This window comes from Macrotis lagotis, chromosome 3, assembly GCF_037893015.1.
Source record: "Macrotis lagotis isolate mMagLag1 chromosome 3, bilby.v1.9.chrom.fasta, whole genome shotgun sequence".
NCBI classification, from domain to species: Eukaryota; Metazoa; Chordata; class Mammalia; order Peramelemorphia; family Peramelidae; genus Macrotis; species Macrotis lagotis.
This window is the reverse complement of record NC_133660.1, coordinates 201,955,633-201,963,753: the sequence shown is the minus strand read 5'-3', so window position 1 is coordinate 201,963,753 and position 8,121 is coordinate 201,955,633.

The following is an 8,121-nucleotide window of genomic DNA, read 5'->3' as shown; positions in this document are numbered from 1 at the left end:
TTAACACATTTAATTCCAGTTGAATTTATTGAGATAAAGATGGCAGTATGAATTATTATTATTAAGTATACTAAATTAGGAGTCTAACATGGGTTCTAGGACTAGCTATACCATTGACTTTTGGTGTGACCTTGAACAAATTACTTCATCTCTCGAGGCCTCAGTTTCCTCATCTATAAAAAGAGCTGGTTGGTCTGGATCACACTTAAAGTTTTCAAATCCTATGCTTTATGTCCAAAGATGAATAGTTTTAAAAAGCAATTTGCATATAAACTAAAGGTATAGGGATCCAGCTGGTTCTTTTACAGTTGTGATATTTGTGACTGTTTATGAGAGAAACATCTTGGTTGAAGTTGAAATGATAAAGTGACTGAAGGTGAGATGTAATTGCCCTCTACCCTATGAGAGGTCACCCTCTCATCCTATAGAGCAGCTGGTTCTCCTATCAGTGTTGCTCCCATTAGTGTTGTGTAACTAAATCCTTTTCAAAGAGACCTATAACCTGGTAAAATTGGAATCTGGCCTCTTAAGAATGCAACTTAATAGATTCTATGGCAACTTCTAAAGCCCAGGAATATTAGTCCTGGTGTTCTTATGTGATTGTAATAAAGGTAACTGCAGTTCTATTTGTCTGTTTTGATTCCCTATTCCCTTTCAATTGGTTATGGTATCTTCCTCCTGTGGCATCACCAAGTGCCACAGTATCCCAGGATTATTTTCTGTTATTCAAACATTCTCCCTACACTGGGGAAGTGATTAAACGATGGGATGCCACTTTTGGAGAGGAACACTCAAGAAAATATCTTAATGAAAGATATCAAAAAGAAGGTAACATTAGAAGTATGTTTTGCCTTTTACCTCAATACTAATTTAACAACCTTTGAAAAAACAATTGCCACCACAACTGTGTGAACAAGTGACTTCCCAAAAGACCCACATATACAAAAATATTTATAGCAATTCTTTTTGTATGGCAGAAAATGGAAAATGATGGCATGTTCATCAATTGGAGAAAGACTGAATGTATTATAGTATTTTAATGTAATGGAGTACTATCATTCTGTAAAAAATCATGAGTGGCTGGAATTTGAAAAAGTCTGGAAAGACTTGCATGAATTGATGCTGAGTGAAGTGAGCAGGACTGGGAGAACATGACACATGTTAATAGCAACACTGTGTGATAATCAACTACGGTGGACTTAACTCTTCTCAGTAGTTCAGTGACCAAGGACAAAATCACTTTTTGTGATGCAGTGGGGTTAAATGACTTGCCTAAGATCACAAAGCTAATAGGTATCAAGTGTCTGAGACCAAATTTGACCTCAGGTCCTTCTGACTCCAAGGCCAGTACTGGTACTCTATCTACTATACCATCTAGTTTGCTCTACCCAATAATAATTCTAAAAAAGTTATGATGGAAAATGATAACCAAATCCAGAGAAAAATCTATGGAGTCTGAATGCAGACTAAAACAAACTATTTTCAATTTTTAAAATTTGTTTTTTTTCCTTTTCTCATGTTTTTCCCCTTTAGTTCAGATTCTTCTTTCACAACATAATGTTAAACATAATGGCCTCTACCATATGAGAGGTCACCACATATATAACCTATATCAGATTCCTTGCTGTCATGGGGAGAGAGCATGGAAGGAAGGGAGGTAGAAAAATGTGAAATCAAAAAAACTTACAAAAAATATGAATGTTGAAAACTATGTCTGCATGTAATTGAAAAAAAAATTAAAAAAGAGAAGTGTCTTCCCACTGAACTTCTCTTTCATTTAGATTGGTTAGCTTTAATAATAATTTCTTTTAGAATCTGACAATATCAATTTCTTTCTTATCTTAGTCGTTACACTACTTTCAACCTATGACAATTTTTAACTATAATGTTTCAGGTTAAATACTTTCGAATGCTTGAATGTTAGAATGTTAGAAATACTTTTAAGTCCCTTGTATGTAGGTGATGGTAGTTGTGGTGGGGGTGATAATAGTAGTAATAGTAGTAGTAGTAGTAGTAGTAGTAGTAGTAGTAAAAATAGATGTAGTAATATTTGTAGTTATATTAATAATAGTAGTAGAAGTAGTTTCAGCAGCAGAAACAGTAGTAGTAGTAATAATAGTGGTAGTAGTCAGAGCTAGCATTTTTCTAGTGCTTGACAGTTTGCAAAGCACTTTACCTATATTATCTTGTGTGATCTTCTCAACAACCATAGGAAGTTGGTGTTATTTTTATCATCATTTTACCGATGAGGAAACTGTGGCTAAGAATTTATAGTGACTTTCCCAGTAAGTCTTTGAGGCAGGTTTTAAATTTAGGATTATCTGACTTTTAAGTTCTGGTACTTTATTCATTTGCTACTCAGCTGCCTCTAACAAGTCACTAAATATTTGTTGAACTGAAAACAAAAATTGGAAATCAACTTCCTTTTTAGGACAGGGGAAAGCTTGAATAGAATTTTGTCTCCCCTTGATACTTTCTCCTTTCCCCCTTCCCTTTGCCCTTAGATAACCATCATCTTGTATCTCCTAGAATTTCTGAATGGATAATTTTTCACATGGAGTAGAGGACTGGTACCAAAGCTTTTTAGAAGTAGGATCTGCTAGGAGCCTTCTCAGGGCACATGATGCTTCCCAAAGGCAAAAATATAGTCTTCAAAAATAACCATCTGACATGATTTAGCACCCACAGACAAAGCTTGGATTCTTCCCACAGAAATATAATTCTTTCCCTTCCTTCAGGCTTGGAGATAATTCCTTCAGTGCTCCTGCCGATCAAACAGACATGCTTCTCTCTGGCCTGGGTCAGGGATCCAACTGGTCACTATAGCTAATAGAGTTTGTGTTAGATGACACAGGGTGGAACAGGAGGGTGTTGATTGAGGGGGCTATTTGAGCCCTATTCCCCCTCCTTTCTTGACACCCCAGAGAGAGTGGTGGTGATTACTTTGGCTAGGTGGACTGTTGGCTGATTTCTGCTGAGAAGTCCTGATGAATGACGTCATCTACCCTTGACTTGGGAGCTGAGCTCAAGGCAGATGCTAACTGCTTTTTCGGGTAGCCAATGGATGACCTGCCTGGTTACTAAGAAACCATTTACCTGACTGGTTACTAAGAAAAGGAGGCAAAGAGACACAAAAATGAAAACCTCCTTCTTTCTCTTCCCCTCCTCCATTAATTTCAAGATACTCTTAGATTTTAACATAAAATTAACCCAGGCTGATAATAAAAGTGGCTTCTGTAAAATGCAAGAATTCCTCATAATGTAAATAAAATGTCTTAAGCAGTTTTGTGGAATTGATATGCAAATTCCTAATTTACTTAAAACACACTGTCATGCATTATAATAAAGTCTAATACATGCTTCCATGTAATTATGCATAATAACTAGTGATCAGTGTGAGGGGGAGGGGAGGAAAGGGAATTGTGTACCCAGCTGGCCCTCTGCACCTGCAAATAGCAGACATCTCTTTTCACTGTGGAGGAAACAAGATAATGACAGTATGATATTAAATACAAACATTAATTCTTGGGAACAAAACATAAGGAAGAGGTCTATCAATTAAGATGTGTTATTGTGAACAACTTAAATTATGTTTCATGCCATCTTAGAGACAAATAAGAACCCAGTGGAATGAAAACCTTAATTTGCTATTTATTGCAATGCTTTGAAAGTCATTAGGATTATTTTCTAAAAAAGATTGATTTGAGTTATCCAAACTTTATGCCAGTCTGAAAGATGACTTGATTCTGGGATGAAATCCTAATGAAATCAGCTGTCTGGTTGCTTTAATGGTCCTTTTCACAATGGACAAAGTCAGCTTCTAGGGTGAAAATAGTTACAGTTAGATCTCATTCTGTGCCATAAATATGTTTCCTGCCAAGAGAGTTTCTCTAAATGGAATGATGTGCCTTTTATACACAATACAGCAAACATTTATTAAGCTCCAAATGCAAGCAGGGCAGTATTTGTGGAGGAAATACAAACTTGAGATAATAAACAGTCCATTTTCAAAGAGCTTACAATCACAGGATCAAAGGTAACAAAGCTAGATGGAGCTTAGAGGTTATCTAGTCCAGTTGCTTCCTTTCACACACACACACACACACACACACACACACACATATTATATATGTATATATTATATATATAGTCAATAGCTAGCAAACAGTATTTAAACCCATGTATCTTGTATAGAATCATATACAGTCATAGCCTATAATATATGAATAAGAGAGTTACAAAGCAAAGTGATGAGTGCAATGTGAGAAGAAAGGTTGCTACTCATGGGGAATCAGAAAAAGATTTTGTAGAAGGCAAAGCACTTGGATCGGACTTAGAAAAAATGAATATGAATTTATATTATCATAGATTTAGGGTCACATGGCACCTCAGAGATGGTTTAGTCCAACCCCCTCATTTTATAGATAGAAAGCTGTGACTCAGGGAAGTTGTGACTAATATAGGATTATATAGTTAATAAGTGCCAAATATCTTGTTCTGTAATCTGTTCTCCTTCCACAGCACATAGTATATATTCTCCAGGCATTGGTAACAGTGTGAACAGAAGTTTGTCCTTTATTTTCAAAGAAGACCACAATATCAGGGAAATGATGACATGATAAGCATGTGAATTGGCTTTGAGTGTGGAGGTGCTGTGCCAAGTCACCAGCCTCACTTCCTCCTCACTGGGTCCAGGGGCCAGACATGAATCAGGACAACTGGAGATGGCCCTGGATGTGAGGCAATCATGGTTAAGTGACTTGCCCAAGGTCACACAGCTAGTAAGTGTCAGAGGCTGAATTTTAATTCCCTTCCTAATGATTCCAAGATCAGTGCTCTACCCACTGTGCCACCTAGCTGCCCTGTGAGCTGGAATAGAACTGAGGTGGTATTGGGTGTTTTAGGAGCAGAGTTGGAGCATAGAATACACAGAAGAAAATAATATGAGATAAAGGTAGAAAGATAGATTGTGGGAGACCTTGAATACCATGTAGATAAATTTGAACTCTATTCAATAACCAACTGAAATCATTGAAGGCTTTGGCAAAGGAGATAACATGGTGGGAAAGTGTCTAGCTATTATGAAATCAAGGTTAATAAAGATTGGAAAAAGGAAGTCATTGGTGATCTTGGGAAAAGTGACTTCAGTAGAGTGAGAATGAATGGAAATCACATTGGAAAGAATTTAGAAATTGACTTCTGAGAAATAAGAGGAAGATGGTGTGGACCACTTTTTCAAGAATTTTGACTGTGAAAGGGAGCAGAAAGATGGAATGGTGGTTGGATAGGAATTTTCAAATTAGGGAATAGCTGAGAAAAATCAAAGGATAAGGGAACAATGAATAAGGAAATATGGAGGTTGATGGAGCCAAGTTACAGAAGCGAGAGGTGGTGATATTAGGGATAGCAACAGAACTTGGAATTTTTGAAGTTGGAACAAGTAATACAAAGTTCATGCAAGGCAAGCAGCATGAAAGATGCTCTCAGGCACAAGAAATGTCGACCAAGAGTCATTCCAAGATACTCCAAGACTGCTGGTGAGTTTCCTTTCAAATTCTTATCTCCAAAAACTAGGCTATATGGTAACTTTCCACTTAAACTAATCACTGAATACTGGATGCTAAAATTAGACATAGTATCTTTACATAAGATATCCAAAAAACCCATTTCTGAGAGGTAGGTAGTGGGCAAAAATGGAATGAGCAATGTAATTGTAATCCTTTTTTTTTTTTGTCAAGGCAAACAGGGTTAAGTGGCTTGCCTAAGGCCACACAGCTAGGTAATTATTAAGTGTCTGAGACCGGATTTGAACCCAGGTACTCCTGACTCCAGGGCCAGTGCTTTATCCACTATTCCACCTAGCTGCCCCTTGTAATTGTAATCCTTACAGAGAATCATGCTTTTGGGGAAGGCCGTAGAGTTAACCATAGTCCCTCATAAAACAAAACACAACTTGTGATAGTAGAGCTAGAAATTATCTACTATGGATAATATATCATGTTGATTTTACAGAGGAAACTGAAATTCCCAGGAAGGAAAAGGAACCTGCCCAAGGTCACAGAGAAAAGCTTATTTAATTATTACTAAAACTGAGTTTGAAATGAGGTGAAGTAAACTGCATATATGTATTTTTATGGCAACATGGTGTAATGCGTAGAAACAGCCTCAAACACAGAAAGACTTGCCCTGCCTCAGACACATATTAGCTAGGAGACCTTGAGTAAGTCACCTATACCAATGAAATATCAGATCCAGTCCCTATCTCTATATTTGAAATGTTTTATTAAAAATTTAACACAACATCAATAGAAGCATCTTAACTTGCTTAGAAATTATTTACATGCATAAAATATCAGGATATTATTTCAATCACTTCAAGTTCTTTGAGAATTCCCCCTCCATTCATTCTCATTTACCTTTTCTTATTAAGTCAGAGTTACCATGTGCAGAGTTAGCTCAATGAAAGTGAGCTATGCTTATTTAAAGATACACAAGTCAGAAGGTCATAATAGAGAGTTCTGACAAAAGATGATCCACTGGAGAAGGAAGTGGCAAGCCACTTCAGTATCTTTGCTGAAAACTTCATGGACAGTGGTCAGATATGAATCAGGACAACTGGAGATGGCCCTGGATATTAAAAGAGATGACACTGAAAGATGAGCTTCATAGATTACAATGTGTACAACAAGCTATTAGGAAGAGTGAAGGACAACTTTAAGTAGCTCTAGGATTAATGAAGTAACTGGACCAAAGTCAAAGGAAGCTCAATTGTGGATTTGTCTGATGGAAAAGGAATGTTCAGTGCTTTAAAGATCAATACTACAAAGGAATCTGGAATTGCCTTGAATCAAGGCAACCTGGATGTGTTTAAATAGAAGATGGAAAGATTAAACATTGACATCTTGGGTGTCAGTGAACTTAAATGTATGGGAATGGATTAATGATCATTACATATACTATTATGGGCAAGAATTCCTTAGAAGAAATGAAGTACCCCTCATAGTCAATAAAAAGAATGAGAATAGCAGAGCCAGGGTATAATCTCAAAAATGATTGAAGGATATGTTTGAATCCAAGATAAACTGTTCATATCATAGCACAAGTCTGTACTCCAACCACCAGTGACCAAGAAGCCAAAAATGATCCATTATATTAATATGAATCTGTTACATTAAGACAACATATAGAAATAAAAAGTCATCATAGGAGATTGGAATACTAACGTAGGGAATTGAAAGATAATTGGAATAACGTGCAAGTTTGACCTTTAAATACAAAAATGAAAAAGTGCAGAGACTAATAGAGTTTTTATCAAGATAACTCTTTGGTCATAAAAAACATTCTTTTTCAAGACACAAAACTACCAGAATCTATAGACATCATCAGATAGTCAACACTAAAATCAGATTGATTAAATACTTTTCAACCAAAGGTGGAGCAGCTCCATATAGTCAATTAAAATAAGACCTAGAAATGACTGTGGATAACAACATGAACTTCTTATTGTAAAATTCAGACAAATTAAAAACTATCAGACCATATAGGTAAGAATTTATGAATTTTTATGAAAATGGAGTATAAGTATTGAATAGATTTAGGGTTAGATCTGGCAGGTAAAGTCTCTGAAGAACTATGGATAGAGTCTCATAATTTTATACAGGAGGCAGCAACAAAAATTACAAAGAAAAAAGAAAACAAAATAAATGGCTATCTGATGAGACTTTACAAATAGTTAAAGAAAGAAGGAAGATTAAAGAAAAGATATAGTCAACTGAATGCAGAATTCCAGAGAGTAACAAGGAGAGGTAAGGTTTCTTATATGAACAATGCAAAGAAATAGAAAAAAAAATAGAATGGGAAAGAAGAGATTGCTTCAAGAAAATTATAGATATCAAGGCAACGTTTTATGCAAAAATGCTCATGATAGAGGATAAAAAGGATAAAAATCAGAACAAAAATAAGAAGAAATAGCAAGAATACAAGGCACAGGACTATTCAAGAAAGATTTTAATATCACTGGTAACTAAGATAGTGTGATTACTGATCTAGAAACAGACATCCTGGAGAATGAAATCAAGTAGAGCTTGTGAAGCATTGCTAACAATAAGATGAGTGGAGATG